Genomic DNA, 24459 nt, shown 5'->3' with positions numbered 1-24459 from the left:
AGTGTACAAGAAAGATATAGGGGAGCTGGGGAGGGTTCAAAGACAGGCAACCAGGGTAATACGGGGAATGGGAGGACTACAGTACCCAGAAAGATTATCAGAATTTGTGTTATTTAGTTTAGAAAAAGGAAGGCTCAGGGGCAACCTAATAACTATATATAAATATATCAGGGGACAATACAGAGATCTCTCCCATGATCTATTTATACCCAGGACTGTATCTATAACAAGGGGGCATCTTCTTCATTTAGAGGAAAGAAGGTTTCTACACCAGCACAGACGGGGGTTCTTTACTGTAAGACCAGTAAGACTGTCGAACTCTATTCCTGAGGAGGTGGTCATGGTGAACTCTGTAAAAGAATTCAAAAGGAGCCTGGATGCATTTTTGGAGAGTGATAACATTACAGGTTATGGATTCTAGATTTATAGGGACAGAATGTTAATCCAGGGATTTATTCCTGGATAGTTAAATGATGGACATCAAAGTGATCTCCAATGTCTGTCATTACCTGCCAATGTCAGCTGCTAATAGCAGCGGGCATCTGCAGGTTATGGCACAAACCTAACTCCCAAGCACACCTGACTGTTTCAGTGGTCCCTAATGTTCTTCTATTCTAGCTGTGTCCCTCCTTTCCCTACCATCGCACTCCTTTGCTCTTTTCTGTCCCTCTTTAAAGACATGTATTTTTGTTCTTTTTGTAAAATTTTTTTACTATTTTGTTTAAATGGTTTACAACATATTTATATTCATTATTGGTAAATTGTTGATATTGTACAACATGGTTCTCTGATGATATTGTCTATTGTTGCTTTATTGCTAATGTACTTACATGTATGTTATTTGTCAGTAAAACAAGTAAAAAACAAACAAACACATTTGTCAGGTCATACTGAACCAACTGCCAGCATGAAGCGCATTCCCCTGCACTCTCGGGTCCACCTCCCGGAGCAGAGCACTGTCAAACGCAATAGCAATAGCGTAGCTTTACTACTAACAAGGGTATCTGCTGTTGTTTTGATCTACTGTGTTCCCGTGTTCCAGACCCAAGCCTGTTACCTGACTTTGCCCCTGTCTGATCCTGCTTGTACCTTCCTTATTATCCAGTGCATGACCCAGGTTGTCGACCACGCCTCTGCATACTGAGCTGGCTAAACACGACCTTCTTCTGAGCTATTCAGCCCTGCTACATTGGACTTTGTTTGCTGCGCTATACCATCCACAACATCAGCTCACTCCTTCTGTCTGTATTCCCAGTGTTTGGCACCAGGGCATTTTGACCAGCTGCCACTTAACCGGGACCCCTCTTGCGTTAGAGACCTGATATCTCCCCTGCAGCTGAAGTCCAGCTTCTGCATCCTAAAGCAGGATAATGGGTGAAAACTATACTCTGACTCCACTCCCAAGTTTGGCAAAGAGCCGAATAGGTAAGTGGCACTGCAGCTTTACACCCATTGGGGCATTACAAACATGGAGAAACTATGCAATCAGTAATATGGTGTCAAATACACCATTTCTTTTATATTAGTGTAATAAAACCACGCATCCAATGTCTAATTATACTCTTTTCTTTATCTACTCACATTGCCAAATCAAACTTATGTCTGTCCCATAATAGCTGTGGAAGCAATTTAACCCTTTAACCACTTAAGGACCTAGGGCGTATGGATACGCCTTGACGTCCTGGTACTTAAGCACCCAGGGCGTATCCATACGCCCGTGGGAATTTCGGTCCCCACCGCGCGCCGGGCGGGGACCGGGCCGGGGTGACTGCTGATATCAATCAGCAGGCACCCCGTGCAAATGCCCAGGGGGGTCATCAGACCACACGCCCCCCCCCCCCCCCCCGGCGGCGATCGGCGCAAATCGCAAGTGAATTCACACTTGCGATTTGCGCTGATTCCGGGTCATACAGGTCTATTGTGACCCAGAATAGAAGGGGGATCGCGGTTGTCTAAGACACCCACGATCCCCCTGTAGGATTGCCATCCCTCTTATCCCTGCTATTGGTCTGCTATTGATCGTCAGAGGCGACGACCAATAGCAGACCGGGGGGGGGGGGGTTACCTTTCGTTTTCCCTGTCCTGCCCACCCACAATAGGCGGGGCAGAACGGGGAACCGAAGGGGACCGGGCGCCGACGTCCACTTACCCGTCCGGAGGCTGCGGCGACGTTGATCGGCGGGCGGCGTCATGTGCGTCTGAAGAGGATGGCTCCCGGGATCCTACGGAAGCCGGTAAGTAGATCTGGAGGGCTACAGTCTGAGACCCTGGTCTCTAACTGTAGCCCTCCAGATGTTGCAAAACTACAACTCCCAGCATGCCCAAACAGCTGTTTGGGCATGCTGGAATATGTAGTTTTGCAACAGCTGGAGGGCTGCAGTTTGAGACCACTATACAGTGGTCTCTAAACTATATCGCTCCAGATGTTGCAAAACTACAACTCCTAGCATGCCCACATAGCTGTTTGTTGTCTGGGCATGCTGGGAGTTGTAGTTTTGCAACCTCTGGAGGTCCACAGTTTGGAGATCACTGTGCAGTGGTCTAAAAACTGTAGCTCTCCAGATGTTGCAAAACTGCAATTCCCAGCATGCCCAGAAAGCAAACAGCTGTCTCGCCATGCTGGGAGTTGTAGTTGGGTACCTCCAGCTGTTGCATAACTACATCTCCCAGCATGCCCTTCGGTGATTAGTACATGCTGGGAGTTGTAGTTTTTCAACAGCTGTAGGCACACTGGTTGGAAAATATTGAGTTAGGTAACAGAACCTAACTGAAGGTTTTCCAACCAGTGTGCCTCCAGCTGTTGCAAAAGTACAACTCCCAGCATGCACGGTCTGTCAGTACATACTGGGAGTTGTAGTTTTGAAATAGCTGGAGGTTTGCCCCCCATGTGAACGTACAGGGTACATTCACATAGGCGGGTTTACAGTAAATTTCCTGCTTCAAGTTTGGGCTGCGGCAAATTTTTCGCCGCAGCGCAAACTCCTAGCGGGAAATTCACCGTAACCCGCCAGTGTGAATGTACCCTAAAAACACTACACTACACTAACACCTAATAAAGGGTAAAACACTACATATACACCCCTTACACTGCCCCCCCCCCCCCAATAAACAATTTAAGACGTCTTGTACGGCAGGGTTCCCAAAACGGAGCCTCCAGCTGTTGCAAAACAACAACTCTCAGCATTTCTGGACAGCCACTGACTGTCCAGGCATGCTGGGAGTTTAGCAACAGCTTGAGGCACCCTGTTTGGGAATCACTGGCGTAGAATACCCCTATGTCCACCCCTATGCAATCCCCAATTTAGTCCTCAAATGCGCATGGTGCTCTCTTACTTCGGAGCCCTGTCGTATTTCAAGGAAACAGTTTAGGGCCATATAGGGGGTATTGCCGTACTCGGGAGAAATTGCACTACAAATTTTGGGGGTCTTTTTTTCCTTTTACCGCTTGTGAAAAGGAAAAGTTGGGGGCTACACCAGCCTGTTAGTGTAAAAAAATAAAAAAATTTTACACTAACATGCTGGTGTTGCCCCATACTTTTTATTTCCACAAGCTGTAAAAGGAAAAAAAGACCCCCGAGTACGGAAATACCCCAGATGTGGGCGTAAAATTCTCTGCGGGCACACAACAAGGCTCAGGAGTGAGAGCGCACCATGTACATTTGAGGCCTAAATTGGTGATTTGCACAGGGGTGGCTGATTTTACAGCGGTTCTGACAAACGCAAAAAAAAAAAAATACCCCCATGTGACCCCATTTTGGAAACTACACCCCTCACCGAACGTGACAAGGGATATAGTGAGCCTGAACACCCCACAGGTGTTTGACGAATTTTCATACAAGTTGTATGGGAAAATGAAAAATATTATATTTTTTCACTAAAATGCTGGTGTTACCCTAAATTTTTCATTTTCACAAGGGAAAATAGGAAAAAAGCCCCCCCAAATTTGTAACCCCATCTCTTCTGAGTAAGAACATACCCCATATGTGAATTTAAAGTGCTCTGCGGGCGAACTACAATGATCAGAAGAGAAGGAGCGCCATTGGGATTTTGTAGAGAAAATTTGTCCGGAATTGAAGGCCACATGTGTTTACAAAGCCCCCATAGTGCCAGAACAATGGACCCCCGACATATGTGACCCCATTTTGTAAACTACACCCCTCACGTAATGTAATAAGGGGTACATTGAGAATTTACGCCCCACAGGTGTCTGACAGATTTTTGGAACAGTGGTCCGTAAAAATGAAAAATGTAATTTTTCATTTGCACAGCCTACTGTTCCAAAGATCTGTGGGGTGTAAATACTCACTGCACCCCTTATTAAATTCTGTGAGGGGTGTAGTTTCCAAAATGGGGTCACATGTGGGGGGGTCCACTGTTCTGGCACCATGGGGGGCTTTGTAAACGCACATGGCCTCTGACTACCATTCCAAACTAATTCTCTTTCCAAAAGCTCAATGGCGCTCCTCCTCTTCTGAGCATTGTAGTTTGCCAGCAAAGCATTTTACGTCCTAACATGGGGTATTTCCATACTCAGAAGAAATGGGGTTACAATTTTTGGGGGTCATTTTCTCCTATTACCCCTTGTTAAAATGTAAAATTTAGGGGAAAAACAAATTTTACACATCCAACTTTAACGAAAAGTCGTCAAACACATGTGGGGTGTTAAGGCTCAGCGGACCCCTTGTTACGTTCCTTGAGGGGTGTAGTTTCCAAAATAGTATGCCATGTGGGTATTTTTTGCTGTTCTGGCACCACAGGGGCTTCCTAAATGCGACATGCCCCCAAAAAACCATTTCAGCAAAAGTTGCTTTCAAAAAGCCAAATGTGACTCCTTCTCTTCTGAGCATTGTAGTTCGCCCGCTAAGCATTTTACGTCCCAACATGGGGTATTTCCATACATGGGGTTACAAATTTGGGGGGGCATTTTCTCCCATTACCCTTTGTAAAAATTGTAAATTTGGGGGAAAACTGCACTTTAGTGAAAACATTTTTTTTTTCACCTGTGGGGTGTTAAGGCTCACTGGACCCCTTGTTACGTGCCTTGAGGGGTCTAGTTTCCAAAATGGTATGCCATGTTGGCGTTTTCTGCTGTTCTGGCACCATAGGGGCTTCCTAAATGTGACATGCCCCCCAAAAACCATTTCAGCAAAATTCCCTCTCCAAAATCCCATTGTCGCTCCTTCCCTTCTGAGCCCTCTAGTGCACCCGTCGAACACTTGACATACACATATGAGGTATTTCCTTACTCGAGAGAAATTGGGTTACAAATTTTGGGGGGATTTTTCATCTATTACCCCTTGTAAAAATTCAAAAACTGGGTCTACAAGAACATGCGAGTGTAAAAAATGAAGATTTTGAATTTTCTCCTTCACTTTGCTGCTATTCCTGTGAAACACCTAAGGTTAACACACTTACTGAATGTCTTTTTGAATACTTTGAGGGGTGCAGTTTTTATAATGGGGTCATTTGTGGGGTATTTCTAATATGAAGGCCCTTCAAATCCACTTCAAAACTGAACTGGTCCCTGAAAAATTCAGATTTTGAAAATTTTGTGAAAAATTGGAAAATTGCTGCTGAACTTTGAAGCCCTCTAATGTCTTCCAAAAGTAAAAACACGTCAATTTTATGATGCAAACATAAAGTAGACATATTGTATATGTGAATCAATGTATATTTTATTTGGAATATCCATTTTCCTTACAAGCAGTGAGCTTCAAAGATAAAAAAAAATGCTAAATTTTCAATTTTTTCATCAAATTTTGGAATTTTTCACCAAGAAATGATGCAAGTATCAACAAAATGTTACCACTAACATAAAGTAGAATATGTCACGAAAAAACTATCTCGGAATCAGAGTGAAAGGTAAAAGCATCCCAGAGTTATTAATGCTTGAAGTGACAGTGGTCAGATGTTCAAAAAATGGCCGGGTCCTTAAGGTATATTTGGGCTGGGTCCTTAAGGGGTTAAGGACCACAGGCTTACTGGGAACGCCCTGACGTCCTGGTACATCCTAATACGCCCTGAAGTCCTGGTACTTAAGGACCAAGGACGTACCTGTACGCCCATGGGAATTCCAGTCCCCACCGCTCATCGGGCGGGGACCAGACCGGGATGCCTGGGATCCCTGAGACAACCCTCCCCCCCCCCCCCCCCACCAATTCAGACTGGCGAATTGCGGTGATTCCGGAAAAAAAAGGGTGAATGGGGCTGTCCAAGACAGCCCCATTCACCCTTACCCAGCAGGAGTGAGGTGGCACGGGTGCCACCTCACGATCACATGATTGATCGGTCGGAACAACCGACCAATCACTACCCTGCTGGGCGGTGATCGGGGCCAGCGGGGGTCTCCTATCTTTGCCTGGCCCGATACTACAACTTTCAGCATGCCCTTTGGTAGTCTGTGCATGCTGGGGGTTGAAGTTATGCAACAGCTGGAGGCACATATTTTCTATGAAAAAGTGTGCATCCAGCTGTTGCATAACTACAACTCCCAGCATGCACGCACAGCTGAAGGGCATGCTGGGAGTTGTAGCAGTGTGCCTCCAGCTATTGCAAAACTACAACTCTCAGCATGCCCTTCAGCTGTCCATGCATGCCGAGAGTTGCAGTTTTGTAACAGTTGACGGCACACTGGTTGTGAAACAGAGTTTGTGTCCTAACTCAGTGTTTCGGAACCAGTGCAACTCCGGCAGTTGCAAAAATACAACTCCCAGCATGCTCTGAGAGACCGTACATGCTGGGAGTTCTAGTTTTGCAGCTGGAGGAACACTGGTTGTGAAACACTGAGTTAAGTAACAAACTTTCAGTGTTTCGCAATCAATGTGCCTCCAGCTGTTGCATAACTACAACTCTCAGCATGTACTGTCTGTCAGTGCATGCTGGGAGTTGTAGTTTTGCAACAGCTGAAAGTTTGCACAGGGTACATTCACACATGCGGGTGTTTACAGCGAGTTATCTGCCACAAGTTTGAGATGCGGCAAATTTTCCGCCGCAGCTCAAACTCCTAGCCAGGAACTCACTGTAAACCCCCACCCGCGTGAATGTACCCTAAAAACACTACACTACACCAACACAAAATAAAAAGTAAAGCACTACATATATACACCCTTACCCCCCCCCCCCCCCCCCCCCCCAATAAAAATAAAAAAAAGGCTTGTACGGCACTGTTTCCAAAACAGAGACTCCAGCTGCTGGAAAACAACAACTCCCAGTATTGCCGGACAGCCACTGACTGTCAAGGCATGCTGGGAGTTTTGCAACAGCTGTAGACACCCTATTTGGGAAACACTGCCGTAGGGTATTTTGGTGGCAGATGCATATCCCCAATTTAGGCCTCAAATGCACATGTGCTCTCTCGCTTTGGAGCCCTGTCGTATTTCAAGGCAACAGTTTAGTGCCACAAATGGGGTATTTACGCACTCGGGAGAAATTGCATTACAAATTTTGGGGGGCTTTTTCTCCTTTTACCCCTTATGAAATGGAAAAGTTGGAGTCTACACCAGCATGTTAGTGTAAAAAAATTTTTACGCTAACATGCTGGTGTTGCCCCATATTTTAAATTTTCACAAGCGGTAAAAGGAAAAAGAGACCGGCAAAATTTGTAACACAATTTCTCCTGAGCATGGAAATACCCCATATGTGGAAGTAAAGTGCTCTGCGGGCGCACAACATGGCTCAGAAGTGAGCGCACACTATGTACATTTGAGGCCTAAATTGGTGATTTGCACAGGGGTGGCTGATTTTACAGCGGTTCTGACATAAATGCAAAACAATAAATACCCACATGTGACCCTATTTTGGAAACTACACCCCTCATGGAACAAAACAAGGGGTATAGTGAGCTTTAACACCCCACAGGTGTTTGATTACCGTAATTTTCTTTTGGTTAAAATTGGATGTGAAAATGAAGAAAACACTTTTTTTTCACTAAAATTATGGTGTTACCATACATTTTTCATTTTCACAAGGGAAAATAGGAAAAAAGACCCCCAAAATTTGTGAAGTTTATATCTGGATGTAAAATGCTCGGCGAGTGAACTACAATGCTCAGAAGAGAAGGAGCGCCATTGGGCTTTTGGAGAGAGAATGTGTCCGAAATTAAAGGCCATGTAGAAACATAGAAACATAGAATGTATCGGCAGACAAGAACCATTTGGCCCATCTAGTCTGCACAATAATCTGAATCCTATGAATAGTCCCTGGTCCTTTCTTATATGAAGGATAGCCTTATGCTTATCCCATGCATGCTTAAACTCCTTTACTGTATTTGCAGCGACCACTTCTGCAGGAAAGCTATTCTTTTGGGGGCCCTTCATGTGCTTGCCAGAGGTAGCCTGACTGCCCTTAGGTACCAAGATAAGAGCCTTAGACCCCTTGTGAGACCATATGCTGGTGCGGTTGGCCCTGGGTTCCTCCTAATGCAAGACAATGCTAGACCTCATGTGGCTGGAGTTTTTGAGCAGTTCCTGCAAGAGGAAGGCATTGATGCTGTGGACTGGCCCACCCGTTCCCCAGACCTGAATCCGACTGAACACATCTGGGACATCATGTCTCGCTCATTCCACGAACGCCACGTTGCACCACAGTCCGTCCAGAAGTTGGCGGATGCTGTAGTCCAGGTCTGGGACGACATCCCTCAGGAGAGCACCTCATCAGGAGGATGCCCAGGCATTGTAGGGAGGTCATACGGGCACGTGGAGGCCGCACACACTACTGATCCTCATTTTGACTTGTTTTAAGGACATTACAACAAAGTTGGATCCACCTGTATTATGGTTTTCCACTTTGATTTTGAGTGTGACTCCATATCCAGACTTCCATGGGTTGATAAATTTGATTTCCATTGATAATTTTTGTGTGATTTTGTTATCAGCACATTCAACTATGTTAAGACGAAAGTATTTCATACGATTCATTCATTCAGATCTAGGATGTGTTATCTTAGTGTTCCCTTTATTTTTTTGAGCAGTGTAGTTCTATAGAACTACATTGATCTGTGTGCTCTGCGCTAGATTGAAAAAGCCTGGTTCAACCAGGCTCTATCAATAACAGAGCCGCAGCCAGCACAGGATAAGAGGTAAGCCCTCCGGCTACCTCAGCAGTGGCTCGACCCCCGCGATCGCTCTGTGGAGGGGGGGGGGGGGTGATCCAATACATTTTCCACATGAATGGGAGGTTTACAGTAGTGAGAAAAAAAAAATGGGGAGGGATTCACTGGCTTGTTGTATGAAACTGAAGCCAGCTCGCTGTGCTGTAACTCTATGTGTGTCGGCAGCGCATCCGCAGTGTCCCATGTGAACATACCCTAAAGAAGAAGGTCTTTCGATACCGGAAGCATTATAAAGTTTCTCCTCAAAAGATTTCACCAAGCAGAAACCACCCCCACCTGGGCCAGAATTATAAAATGGCAATGGCTCTAAATCGTTTGTCTCTGATCTTCATCAGAACTCTGGGGATCAGGGGTACTGGAGAGAAGACATAGAAAAATATTTCTTTACATGCAACAGACTGTCTATAGCCAGTAGGTGATCATTCCTCAACAGTGAGCAAAGCCTGGGGAGCATGGTGTTCCTGCATCTAGACATTACATCCAGAGTGCCCCACCTGTTTGTTATGGTGGTGAAGGTCTAAGGGTTCAGTACCCATTCTCCTGGTAAGATAGAATTCCTGCTCAACCAGTCTCCCACAGTGTTTGCTTATCCTGTGATGTGTATTGCTGAGATCTCTATTAAGTTGCCCTCTGCCAACTACATCATCTGGCACATTCTTTCTCTGGTATCCAACTTCTTGTCCCTTCCTGCTTGTTCAGGTAGTAAACAGAAGCTAGATTGTCTGAAAGAACTAACATAGATCTGTGTAGGAGAAGAGACTTAAAGGGGTACTCCGGCGCTTAGACATCTTATCCCCTATGCAAAGGATAGGGGATAGGATGCTTGATCGCGGGGGTCCCGCTGCTGGGGACCCCCGTGATCTTGCACGCCGCACCCTGTTTATAATCAGTCCCTGAAGCGCGTTTGCTCCGGGTCTGATTACTGTCAATCATGGGGCCAGAGCGTTGTGACATCAAGGTTCCGCCCCCATCAATGCAAGCCTTTTGGAGGGGGCGTGACAGCTTACATCACACGGGGCAGAGCCTTGACGTCACAACGCTCCAGCCCCGTGATCGACAGTAATCAGACCCGGAGCGAACACACTCCGGGGACTGATTATAAATGGGGTGCGGCGTGCAAGATCACGGGGGTCCCCAGCGACGGGACCCCCGCGATCAGGCATCTTATATCCTATTCTTTGGATAGGGGATAAGATGTCTATGTGCCGGAGTACCCCTTTAAAATAAATCAGAGCTTTCCTGATTGTTCTCAATTTTTTGTCATTGGAGGACAATCTTCTCTCGGAGTTCAGGCATTCTGGACTCGGGAATTTTCCACATTGGTACCCCAATTGGAGCCTGATGCATACATAATGAGGACTACCCGTTAAGGAGCTAGGTGAGACATGCCATGCAAGCCTCAGATAAAGCCACCGCTTGGGATTTTACTTGACAAAGATGGGTATATGAATCAGAGAATCCAGGGTTTCTTGGGATCTTTGACTCCTGACATAGGCTTTGGCCCATTAAACTGCCTTGATTGCTGAGGTCTGTAATGCCAGGATCATGGAAAACCTGATGGTGCCTAAGGCATCAGATTGATTGTTGAATGTTGAAAATGCATTTTATGGAGAGGTAAAGGAGCATCCTTTGTGAGTCTATAGTAAATCCTTTATATTATCTTTGTGGTAGGTGACAGCTGGGACCTTCAAGGAACTGGATGGTTTTCAGAAGATGTTGACTTGAAATCCATAAAATCCCCTTTTTGAATGTTGAGGCATGCAGACTGGATAGACTCTATTTTTAATTTCCTCTTCAGGAAGGACAGATCTATTACTAATCTCCAGTCCAGTATCTTCCACAACTTTCGGTACCTTGAAAACCAGAGAATAGAGCCCATCATTTTGTTCTTATTTCGTATCACAAGAGACCAGTATATGGCGGGTAGAGTCAATTCATTAACTTCAAGATCTGGGGGTTTTAAAACCTCCCTTGATTACATCATGGTTATCACGTAATTCATCCAATACGTATCCTATCAATCAGGCTGACACTGGGATTCACTTATTGTAATGCCCACTTTCCAACAAACCAGATCTTACCTGATGGATAAGATTGATGATAGGTGAGCGTATCTGCATGACGTGTCTGCGCTGTGACCTCCGCGACGGCACTTAGAGGAATTCATCAGCTTTTATTTATCCATAGGCTCAATGTACTTGACGTGCTGCACGATGACACCTGCTCTAGAACTTAGAATAATAGTGACACAGGCAGCGGTATCGGACTATAGGGATGCGCAGATTCAAATGCGCTAACACTTAGTCCTGTCTGTGCCAACAGATGGCTGTCTCTCATGCGCAAACCTCCGCTATATATTCACATAAAAAAAAAATTCAGACATCATTCCTATGATAAGGTATAGCTGCTGGACATTACAATAGGCAGGAGAATTTCTTCCAAGATTATGTTTTATCATCATGGGGGCACTAAAAGATGAATGTAACTATTTAGTCAAGTAAAATAATTTATTGTTGGATCGTCTGATTCAGAGAGTTCAGATTCAGAGATGTCTGTATATTTATTATAGGAGTTATCAGTATTTTTTTTTTTTTTGCATAGATTTGACCAAAGTCAAAATCTCGTTTATCATGAATGTGTTTTTTCTCCTTTATTTCTGACTGAAAACTCTGTCTATTCTTTTGCAGTCATTGCTCAAGATTCACAAATTCTTGGTTATCCTTAAAAGCTTGAATTTCCTCCAATTTATTTTCAAGTAAAGCACTCACTGAGCTAAATGCTTTTTTCTCATGTGAGAAGATAATCAATCATACGCAATGATTTCTCTGTGAGTACCTGTTGCCAGCCTTGTAGAAATTCAGGATCCTACTAGTGTGAGTTTGGAATTATATTGATTCTTAGACCTCTATATACAATTTTCTGTTGAAGATAGGTCTCCAAACTTGCTATATACCACCAGGAGTGCATGTATTTTTTGTAATTATTTATATCAATCTGGCTCAGAGGCAATTCATTAGAGCAAAATACGTGTTGCACCAAAACAACCCCTAGAATGGGTTAGGGTTAATGATCAATGAACCGGAAATACCAGGGTCACTAATACCCTTGTTTTGATTCCCACCCCTATAACTTAACTTTTATTAAGTGAAAAATTATAATTAAAGTGAGTAACAAAGGGTAAAAACACGGGCCTCTGTGTGTTTGATCTTAGATCATATTGTCACATCCAGTTACTGCCGTAATGTCATCAGGAGGGAATCGATGGGCATCGATGCCTATTTTCCCTCATGATGATGTTACGGCAGTAACAAAATATGTAGAGGGGGCATGTCTACTGTTTTAACTGCAGAACCCCTTGTGTGCAGAATCTAAGTGGTACTGCAGACCACTTATTATAATGTGATAATTCAACAGTGTGTACATTGGATGTGACAATATGATCTAAGATCGAACACACAGAACACACATGTTTTTACCCTATGTTACTCATTTTAATTATAACTTTTCCCTTAATAAAAGTTAAGTTTTAGGGGTGGGAATCTTAGCAAGGGTATTAGTGACCCTGGTATTTCAGGGGTCAACGGTTCATTTAAATACGTGTTGGGCTTTAGCGAGAAAAGATTCTGGATTCGGTTTACCAGATGAGAAGCTTGCCATGCTGTAAAAACTAGAAACGCTGTGTATGGCAAAGTCTACATTTCAGCACCTCCTCTACGGCGTTCTTCTGAATGAACTGTTTTTACCAGTTAGAGGGGTACTTTGGTGGAAAACATTTTATTTATTTTTTAATCAACTGGTGCCAGAAAGTTAAACCGATTTGTAAATGATTTCTATTGACAAAATCTTAATCCTTCAAGTACTTATATAGATAGTACGGTCGAAAAAAGACATACGTCCATCAAGTTCAACCAGGGAATTGAAGGGTAGGGGTGTGGTGGGATATTGGGGGAAGGGATGGGATTTTATATTTCTGCATAAGCATTAATGTTATTTTGTTCCTGGAATGTATATAACCCTGTTTTAAATGTATTAATCGTTCCTGCTGTGACTAGTTCCTGAGGTAGACTGTTCCATAAGTTCACAGTTCTCATGGTAAAAAAGGCGTGTTGCCCCTTGAGACGAAACCCTTTCTTCTCCAAATGGAGGGAGTGCCCCCTTGTCCTTTGAGGGGCTTAACCTGGAACAGTTTTTCTCCATATGTTTTGTATGAGCCATTAATGTATTTATATACGTTTATCATATCCCCCCTTAAACGTCTCTTCTCAAGACTAAACAATTGTAACTCCTTTAATCGCTCCTCATAGCTAAGATGTTCCATGCCCCATATTAGTTTAGTCGCGCGTCTCTACACCCTTTCCAGCAATACAGTGTCCCTTTTATTGACTGGTGACCAAAACTGAACAGCATATTCCAGGTGAGGCCGTATCAATGCTTTATAAAGGGGGAGTATTATGTCCCTGTCCCTTGAGTCCATGCCTCTTTTTATGCTTGACAATATCCTGCTGGCCTTGGAAGCAGCAGCCTGACATTGCATGCTATTCTGAAGTCTGTGATCTACAAGTACACCCAGATCCTTCTCTACCAGTGACTCTGCCAGTTTAATCCCCCCTAAGACATACGATGCATGCAGGTTCTTAGTACCCAGATGCATAACTTTACATTTATCCACATTGAACCTCATTTGCCAAGTGGATGCCCACTTGGCAAATGTATACTGTATACTACAGAAGAAGTTCATTTATTTTTTAATTTCTTTTCTGTCTGTCCACAGTGCTCTCTGCTGACACCTCTGTCCATGTCAGTAACTGTCCAAAGCAGGATAGGTTTTCTATGGGGATTTGCTCCTACCCTGGACAGTTCCTGACATGGACAGAGGTGTCAGCAGAGAGCACTGTGGACAGACAGAAAATAAATTAAAAAACAAATTAACTTCCTCTCTATTATACCGCAGCTGATAAGTACTGGAAGGATAAAAAATTTTAATAGAAGTAATTTACAAATCTGGGGAAAAAAATGTGTAAGTGCAGCTCACAATTAATAATACACACCGAGGTCAAACTAGGGCATGCAACTATACCTTAGAAGCTTCAACATCTGCTGACGTCACATGCTGATAACACGAGGTGAGCTCCTCGTATCCAGCGTGCGGTCCTCGGCCCCACACAACCAGCATCGTAGCCCAGCGGTGAGGATTTCTCCATCTACAGCACCTGCCAGCGCCAACGGTCCCCCAGCGGTCAGGATCTCTCCATCTACAGCGCCTGCCAGCGCCAACGGTCCTCCGGCAGCTTGTGTACATCGGCACCTGCCAGCGCCATTAGCCCGTGACGACCACCACCGCTTCACAATAGGACTCTGCTAGGCTATTTCTTCATCATCATCTGGGACTGCCGCACAGAGGATTCAGCGCGATAAACCACCCAGGCACTGTTATAACAATACCTGTTTCCAGTGCGAACTGCCCGAGTTGTCAGAAAAGACCGGTAACATATTTAAATTGCTACAAACTGTCTAGTATTACAAAAAGTACACATTTATACATTAGCCACTTAAGTATTGTATTATTTAGGCTCTGCCTATGGCTTATCTTGTGCAATAGGTATCTGCTTATCCCATATAGGCATTTTGCTTGTTGCACACAAGAAACCACACATTTACGCCAGTGTTATAATTATATGCTTATTATTTCATGTACTTTTATTATCTATTGTCTGTATTTTATGTGTTCTCCACACACGGGCCCTGTGAGGAGTAACCTTTTATACATTGTCATTTTAATAAATATATTTCATTATTTTTGAAGCACGACCCAGTAATCTATTCTATAATTATAAACTCAAATATAATAAACCTATACTCCCCTAGAAGGTCTGGGCAAAAGTTTTTGTTTCTAATTTACAAATCTGTTTAACTTGCTGGCACTAGTTGATAAAAAAAAAAATGTTTTCCACCAGAGTACCCCTTTAAGACACCATGTGATTTGCATTTCTACTAATATAAATCTTTCTGGAGGTAACCTCTGCAGTTCAACAGAACATCCCCTTCTCATGATATCCAGAACCCAGGCATTTGATGATGTAATAAACCAGTTGTTTATGAAGAGATGTAGGCTGGACTGCATTGGTAAATGATGCAGGTTGGCATAGTTCTTTTATTGACCTCCTGACTCCTGCTTGTTTCTGTAGAATCTTCTCCTGTATGGCTGACAAATGGAGATCTACCTTCTTGGGGACTTCCTGTATACCGTATTTTTTGCCGTATAAGACGCACTTTTTCTTCCCCAAAACCGGGGGGGGGGGGGGGGGGGGAGTTGGTGCATCTTATACGGCGAATACACCCCTATTGCGGCGGTCCCTGCGGCCATCAACGGCCGGGACCCGCGGCTAATACAGGACATCACCTACCGCGGTGATGCCCTGTATTAACCCTTCAGACACGGCGATCAAAGCTGACCGCCGCGTCTGAAGGGAAAGTGACGCTAACCCGGCTGTTCAGTCGGGCTGTTCGGGACTGCCGCGTGTCCCTCCCGGTGTCCTGTAAGCTTTCGGGACGCCGTGGCGGTCCCGATCACCCCGACTGAACAGCTGGGTTAGTGCTTACAGGACACTGGGAGGGACCTTACCTGCCTCCTCGGTGTCTGCTCTGTGCCGGGATCCCCTGTATGGCCAGCGCTCTCCTTCCTCATCATCACGCTGTCGCGCACGTGCGTCGGCGTGCGTAACGACGTGATGTCGGTGACGGAGAGCGAGGATAGCAGCAGAGACGTTCCGGAGCGACGGGGACATGACGACAGCGATGGAGCGATATCCAGGGCAGCGGTGACGGGTCAGGAGCGGTGGGGACACATGAGTATTACCTCCTATCCAGTGGTCTTCAACCTGCAGACCTCCAGATGTTGCAAAACTACAACTCCCAGCATGCCCGGACAGCCAACGGCTGTCCAGGCATGCTGGGAGTTGTAGTTTTGCAACATCTGGAGGTCCGCAGGTTGAAGACCACTATTGGGTTCAGAATCTTAATTTTTTTAGATTTTGCACCTATAAATTGGGTGCGTCTTATACGCCAGTACGTCCTATAGGGCGAAAAATACGGTATACGAAAGAACCTCGCTGGCTTCTTTATCTGCTGTGGAAAATGTCTTTTCTTCACTTAGAGACTTTAATATTTCCTTTAGTTGTGGTATGGACAAAGAAGATGGATTTAATAATAGAGCGACAAAAAAAAATTTGACAGAACATCTCCCTGCTTTGTTTGATCAATAGAGATCTTCTGGTTACATTAAAGAGAACCTTGGCTCTGGATGAGAATTTTATAACATTTAGCGGAGTATCTCACATATAATCTGCTGCAGTCTTCATGCTAGTGATATTCTTTATGAGCTCCTCACTTCTTACACCTTCCTACACATCTTGTGACAGGTGAGTAAGCCACAGGCATAGAACTCTTGCCAGAGGCTGTGGCCATATTTGAAGAAGCTGCTACTGTAGAATGACATTTCTTACATACAGAATCAGCTTTTTTCTCCATAGGATCAGGTAACATGGATGACTTGTCCGAAATGAAAAACAAATTATCTCTTGGCCAGACGACCTGCTGCCAAGTCCACTTTTGGTGGATGGTCCCAGGCTGTAAGAGGAGATGGATCAAGCTTATACATAGTTTTGCATTTAACACTCAGGTTGGTGTCTTCTCTAGCTTAGACCAGTCCTTCTCCATCCATTCTGACACCAGTGGATGATAATTCAGGATATTTTTTTGTAAGAGATGAAAAACATACAACTGGTCTTTATTTAATTTATGATTTAATTTATCTTTAATGGATTCTTAGACCCCCTTAACTGTAGAGATGAGCTTATCCTTGTGAAGCAGGTAAAAATCATCAGCCACTTCCACATCTAATCTTTTTCTTGAAGAATGGGTTGCAGAGCCGGACATGACCCATAAAATAGAGTATCTGATGGCAGAGCTTGATCCAACTAGAAATGCTTCTTTGTCTACTTGGCAAGCATAGTGTGATTTTAAATCTGGCCTCTCATTTGCCAAATATCTTTCCTGATCACATCTTTGAGTTCACCCACAGTGTGGTCCCTTGACTGGTCTGCCCTGCTCCCCCTCCCCTTCTTTTTCGCTCTCTTTTTCTGTTTCTCTTGTCTTTCTTTCTTGATGCCTTCTTGGGTTGATTCGCTGTATTTTAATTTTTATAATTCTCTTATATTTTGCATGTCTTTTATGCCCTTTGATAGCGTTATTATTTGCTTGTATGCACGAGGAAAATGTGTTATTCCCTTCTGTTATTTTCGTTGTATTCCCGCTGCTCTTTTTATGTTTTTCTTACACTTGTTTTTTTGCGTTCACAGGCCGTCTAGACCCATCCCATTATTTTCCTGCCAAAAATAAAAATGGACTTTAAAAAAAAAATGGACGATAACAGATGGAAACGGATGTTATCTGTTTGTATCCATTTGGATCCGTTATTGTTCAGTTAATAAACCAAAAATAATATTTTTTTTTTGTTCTGAGCATGCTCAGAAGTAAAAACGGATCAAAAAACATTTTTTCTTCCGTTTTTTTGACTGAAAAAAAATACTGCATGTGCGTTTTTTTCTGCTGTCAAAAAACGGAAATGAGTACAGACGGGTACAAACTGATGTAAACGGATTGTAAAAAAAAATCACATTGACATGAATGGAATTTTTATAAAACAATTTTTAATCCATTTACAGCCTGCAAGAACGGAACCGAAAAGGGGATAAAAAAAAAACAGGGACAGATTTATAGATTTTTGAAAATAAATGATTCACTGCTGCCTGATATCACCTGCACACTGAAGAAGGTAGATGTTTTAGATGACTCATCTAAAATCGACAGATTTTTAAACAAACTGAGAAAGGCATCAGTGTTCATCATATTAGAACTTCCTTGGGCATTCATGTGTCACATAAACAGTGTTCCCAGGACTCTGCTAGAGCCCAATTACACAGAGCCCACATATTGTGCCGCAATTACCTCTTTATCTTTCCTACCTACTTAGGCATACTGTAGAGAGTACAATCTACAGGCAGCACACACATCCATATCCTCCATTAATATTTAAATACCATAACAGTCTAAAGGATCTGCGGCCCTGGCCGACTGCAGTCCCAGACGTCGTCTAAGAATTCCGTCCGAATCTGCACATGCACAGCAGCTCCTTCAAGCCTACTTACCCACTGTGCATACGATGACAGTATCCTGATTGGACGCCATCTTGCATTTCCTCATATGGAGCAGCACCTGACCTCTTTTCTTCTTACTTCTTCATCCAACAAGAGGAAAAAATACAAGTTCTGTGTCTTCTTGGGCAGGTTTATAGGACAAGGCAGGGGGTGGACCTTAATTAATCAATTGACTACTCTGACTAGTAAGTAGTTCTCTAGGTGTTATAAATTTGGTGCATGTCTGCACTGAATTAGTCTAATCCAGGTTGACAGTGCCAGACCATGAAGGAACACACTCCTTCCAAATAGTAACACCCAGTTGGCTATTTAGTCATTTCTAGTAAGAATAACAAAGGAGTAGTACAACACTACTATGAGAAAAGATGCTCCAGAATTGTTATCTCATTGGGAACACATGTGTGGAGAGGACATGACGGGAGAGGCCACTGGTCCACTTTTAAAATTACTTTATAAGGCATAGATTTCAATGCATGTTTTGGACATATTAGTGTCTGAGTGGTTTGAAAAGGTATTCCCATAGTATAGGGGACAAAAACCTTATCTTTGGGGGTCTAACCGCTTGAACCCCCATTGATCCTGAGAACAGGCATGAAATTATCCCCTGGAATAAATGAAGTGCTTTGTACCCATGTGGACACTATGGGGCCACTAAACATTTCAAAGCGCTGAACTATGAAATGTTTAGTGGTCATATAAAGAATTAATAAAGCTCTGGCTGTGCATGCAATGTGCATTCTGTTCATTGTTGTGACAATTTAGTCCCTGTTCTAGGCTGGACCCCCCACCGGTCAGCTTGTTATCCCCCATCTTATTAACTACCCCTTTAAAGAAGTATTGCGGTATATAAAAATGTATTCCCTATCTTTAGGATAGGGGATAAGTCTCAGATAGCGGGGGGTTGGCGGGTCCGACCGTTGCATTCGACAATCAACGGCTCTGTCATGGAGCTGCATTGAGGAGGCGTGTCGGCTGCCGTTTTTTTGCAGTGGTCGACATGGGCTATTTGGCCAGAGAGCTCGGGCCCTGTATGGGAGATCGCAGGGTTGCAATCTGAAACTTGTCCTCTATCCATAGGATAGGGGATAGGTTTTCATACCCCGGAGTACTCCTTTAAAAAAGTACCCTTCACCAAATAAACTGTTCTTAACTACTCCTAACACCCTTCCACCTTTAAAAACTATTTCAGAGCTTTAAAAAGCTGTGTATCTTACCTTTCTTCCTGCTCACATAGTGCAAACTCCCATCAGGAGAAAGTGAGTGTTTCCCAGCAGGCATGACATCACTGAAGCCTGCTGGGAAACACCCACAACGTTGCAAACATCGCCCTCACATTGTTGCAGTGCTGTAATGAATAGAAGACCTCAAGCTCTGTAAATGTTTCAGTCTGTGCAGATTTCAGTGAGGCTCTCCTGTAGGTTTCAGTCTATGTGGCTTTCTGTGAGAATCTGTGGAGCTTTCAATTTCTTTGCAGCTGCCAATCAAGCTCAATGCAAAGAAACACTTCCTGAGTTTGGACTCTTGCCAGGCCAGGAGGAGACCGAACTCACTGTATCAATTGTGGCAGGGAACAGAACAGAGCCAGCTAGTGGCCATTTTTTTATATTACATTTTAAACATATTTATGTTGATAATTTTAAAAGCAAATGAATGGGAAAGTGTCTGCTAATTACACAAGGAACATTATATTAAAAGTTTTATTTGGTGACAGGAACTCTTTAACTATTTATATAGTTGAGAAATGTCTTCACCTGCCTAATACAGCAACTCTAAACTACTGTACACACATATATATATATATATCTTCTTATATATACATTTTTTTATTTACTTATGGCTTTCATACTTAATCCCTTAAGGACTCAGCCCATTTTCACCATAACCCCTTAAGGACCAAGGGTGTACAGGTACGCCTTTGCTCCCTGGTACTTAAGGACCAAGGGCGTACCTGTACACCCGTGGGAATTTCGGTCCCCGCCGGGCGGGGACCGGACCGGGGTGACTGCTGATATCTATCAGCAGGCACCCCGCGCAAATGCCCAGGGGGTCATCAGACCCCCCCCCCATGTCGGCGATCGGCGCAAATCGCAAGTGAATTCACACTTGCGATTTGCGCGATTACGGGTCATTACGGGTCTATGATGACCCAGTGACCCAGAATATAAGGGGGATTGTGGGTGTCTAAGACACCCACAATCCCCCTGAAGAGATAGGAGTGAGGTGGCAGGGGTGCCACCCCTCCTATCCCTGCTATTGGTGGTCTAGACACGACCACCAATAGCAGATCGGGGGCGGGGGGGTTAACTTTCGTTTTCCCCGTTCTGTCCACCCACAATAGACGGGGCAGAACAGGGAAATGACGGGGACCGGCGCCGGAGTCCACTTACCGATCTGCGGAGGCTGCGGGCGACGATCGGCGTCGGAGATCGGCGGGCAGCGATGTCGTGCAGCAAGCTCCCTGGATCCGACGGAAGCCGGTAAGTTGCCTAGCAACATCTGGGGGGCTGCAGTCCGAGACCATTATATAGTGGTCTCTATGCTGTAGCACTCCAGATGTTGCAAAACTACAACTCCCAGCATGCCCAGACAGCTGTTTGGACATGCTGGGAGTTGTATTTTTGCAACAGCTGGAGGGCTACAGTTTGAGACCACTATATGGTAGTCTCTGAACTATAGCCCTCCAGATCTTGCAAAACTACAACTCCTAGCATGCCCACACAACTGTTTGCTGTCTAGGCATGCTGAGATTTGTAGTTTTGCAGCATCTGGAGGGCCACAGTTTGCAGTGGTCTCTATACTGTAGCTCCCCAGATGTTGCAAAACTACAAATCCCAGCATGCTGGGAGTTGTAGTTGCGATCCCTCCAGCTGTTGCATAACTACATCTCCCAGCATGCCCTTTGGTGATCAGTACATGCTGGGAGTTGTAGTTTTGCAACAGCTGGAGGCACACTGGTTGGAAAATATTGAGTTAGATAACAGAACCTAACTGAAGGTTTTCCAACCAGTGTGCCTCCAGCTAGTGCAAAAGTACAACTCCCAGCATGCACGGACTGTCAGTACATGCTGTAAGTTGTAGTTTTGAAACGGCTGGAGGTTTGCCCCCCCCATGTGAATGCACAGGGTACATTTACACAGGCAGGCTTACAGTAAGTTTTCTGCTTCAAGTATGAGCTGCGGCAAATTTTTCGCTGCAGCGCAAACTCCTAGCAAGGAACTCACTGTAAACCTCCGCCAGTGCGAATGTACCCTAAAAACACTACACTACACTAAACTAACACACAATAAAGGGTAAAACACTACATATACACCCCCTTACACTGTCCCCCCCCCCAATAAAAATTAAAAACATATTTTACAGCAGTGTTTCCAAAACGGAGCCTCCAGCTGTTGCAAAACAACAACTCCCAGCATTTCTGGACAGCCACTGACTGTCCATGCATGCTGGGAGTTTAGCAATAGCTGGAGGCACCCTGTTTGGGAATCACTGGCATAGAATACCCCTATGTCCACACCTATGCAATCCCTAATTTAGTCCTCAAATGCGCATGGCGCTCTCTCACTTCGGAGCCCTGTCGTATTTCAAGGAAACAGTTTAGGGCCACATATGGGGTATCTCCGTACTCGGGTGAAATTACACTACAAATTTTGGGGGGCTTTTTCTCCTTTTACCCCTTATGAAAAGGAAAAGTTGTGGTCTACACCAGCCTGTTAGTGTAAAAAAAATTTTTTTTACACTAACAGGCTGGTGTTGCCCTTTACTTTTTATTTTCACAAGAGGTAAAAGGAAAAAAAGATCCCCAAAATTTGTAATGCAATTTCTCCTGAGTACGGAAATACCCCATATGTGGGCGTAAAATGCTCTGCGGACGCACAACAAGGCTCAGGAGTGAGAGCGCACTATGTACATTTGAAGCCTAAATTGGTGATTTGCACAGGGGTGGCTAATTTTACAGCGGTTCTGACATAAACGCAAAAAAATTAATACCGACATGTGACCCCATTTTGGAAACTATACCCCTCACGGAATGTAATAATGGGTATAGTGAGCCTTAACACCCCACAGGTGTTTGACACATTTTCGTTAAAGATGGGAAAATGAAAAAAAATTATTTTTTTTCACTAAAATGCTGGTGTTACCCTAAATTTTTCATTTTCACAAGGGAAAATAGGAAAAAAAATAAAATAAATTTGTAACCCCATTTCTTCTGAGTAAGAAAATACCCCAAATGTGGATGTAAAGTGTTCTGCGGGCAAACTACAATGCTCAGAAAATGTGTCCGGAATTGAAGGCCACGTGTGTTTACAAAGCCCCCATAGTGCCAGAACAATGGATCCCCCAACATGTGACCCCATTTTGGAAACTACACCCCTCACGTAATGTAATAAGGGGTGCAGTGAGCATTTACGCCCAACAAGTGTCTGACAGATTTTTGGAACAGTGGTCCGTGAAAATGAAAAATTTAATTTTTCATTTGCTCAGCCCACTGTTCAAAAGATCTGTCAAATGTCAGTGGGGTGTAAATACTCACTGCACCCCTTATTAAATTCTGTGAGGGGTGTAGTTTCCAAAATGGGGTCACATGTGGGGTTGTCCACTGTTCTGGCACCACGGCGGGCTTTGCAAACGCACATGGCCCCTGACCATTCCATTCCAAACAAATTCACTCTTCAAAAGCTCAAAGCTCCTCCTCTTCTGAGCATTGTAGTTCAACCACAGGGCACTTGACGTCCACACATGGGGTATTTCCATACTCGGAAGAAATGGGGTTACAAATTTTGGGGGGTCTTTTCTGCTATTAACCCTAGCAAAAATGTGAAATTTGGGGGGAAACACACATTTTAGTGAAATTTTTTTTTTTTTTACATATGCAAAAGTTGTGAAACCCCTGTGGGGTATTAAGCTCACTTTATTCCTTGTTACGTTCCTCAAGGTGTCTAGTTTCCAAAATGGTATGCCATGTGGTTTTGTTTGCTGTTCTGGCACCATAGGGGCTTCCTAAATGCGACATGCCCCCCGACCAAAATTTGCTCTCAAAAAGCCAAATATGACTCCTTCCCTTCTGAGCATTGTAGTTCGCCTGTAGTGCACTTCAGGTCAACTTATGGGGTACCTCCATACTCAGAAGAGATGGGGTTACAAATTTTGGGGGGTATTTTCTGCTATTAACCCTTGCAAAAATGTGAAATTTGGGGGAAACACACATTTTAGTGACATTTTTTTTTTTTTTTACATATGCAAAAGTCGTGAAACACCTGTGGGGTATTAAGGCTCACTTAATTGCTTGTTACGTTCCTCAAGGGGTCTAGTTTCCAAAATGGTATGTCATGTGTTTTTTTTTTTTTTTTTGCTGTTCTGGCACCATAGGGGCTTCCTAAATGCAAAAAGCCCCCCAAAAACATTTCAGAAAAATGTACTCTCCAAAATCCCGTTGTCGCTCCTTCGCTTCTGAGCCCTCTACTGCGCCCGCCGAACACTTTACATAGACATATGAGGTATGTGCTTACTCGAGAGAAATTGGGCTACAAATACAAGTATAAATGTTCTCCTTTTACCCCTTGTAAAAATTAAAAAATTGGGTCTACAAGAGCATGCAAGTGTAAAAAATGAAGATTATGAATTTTCTCCTTCACTTTGCTGCTATTCCTGTGAAACACCTAAAGTGTTAAAACGCTGAGTGAATGTCATTTTGAATACTTTGGGGGGGTGCAGTTTTTATAATGGGGTCTTTTATGGGGTATTTCTAATATGAAGACCCTTCAAATACCCTTCAAACCTGAACTGGTCCCTGAAAAATAGTGAGTTTGAAAATTTTGTGAAAAATTGGAAAATTGCTGCTGAACTTTGAAGCCCTCTGATGTCTTCCAAAAGTAAAAACTTGTCAATTTTATGATGCCAACATAAAGTAGACATATTGCATATGTGAATGAAAAAAAATTATTTGGAATATCCATTTTCCTTACAAGCAGAGAGCTTCAAAGTTAGAAAAATGCAAAATTTTCAATTTTTTCATCAAATTTTGGGATTTTTCACCAAGAAAGGATGCAAGTTACCACAAAAATTTTCCACCATGTTAAAGTTGAATATGTCACGAAAAAACTATCTCGGAATCAGAATGATAACTAAAAGCATTCC

At 43.8% G+C, this 24459-nt stretch overlaps 1 protein-coding gene and 1 long non-coding RNA gene across 5 annotated transcripts in view; one reads left to right on the top strand and one right to left on the bottom strand.

Annotated features, from left to right (window-relative positions):
* LOC130275885 (G-protein coupled receptor 54-like) overlaps positions 1–24459 on the bottom strand; it is a 218165-nt gene that overhangs the window by 68497 nt on the left and 125209 nt on the right. Inside the window, exon 1 of one of the 4 annotated variants that reach the window (XM_056524490.1) lies at positions 14187–14582. The exons of 2 other annotated variants lie outside the window; for them this stretch is intronic. The gene's annotated coding sequence lies outside the window, so the exon portion shown is untranslated. Of the gene's footprint in view, positions 1–14186; positions 14583–24459 lie in introns of those variants that run through there. One more of the 4 variants, XM_056524500.1, reaches the window with a different exon arrangement.
* Positions 14457–17524, top strand: LOC130275896 (uncharacterized). The gene is made up of 3 exons (XR_008844944.1): positions 14457–14592; positions 16372–16527; positions 17467–17524. It is a non-coding gene; the product is annotated as an uncharacterized LOC130275896 (long non-coding RNA).

Source organism: Hyla sarda, chromosome 1 (genome assembly GCF_029499605.1).
Source record: "Hyla sarda isolate aHylSar1 chromosome 1, aHylSar1.hap1, whole genome shotgun sequence".
NCBI lineage: Eukaryota > Metazoa > Chordata > Amphibia > Anura > Hylidae > Hyla > Hyla sarda.
Note: the sequence above shows the minus strand (reverse complement) of the source record. Positions and strands in the feature narration are given on the sequence as shown.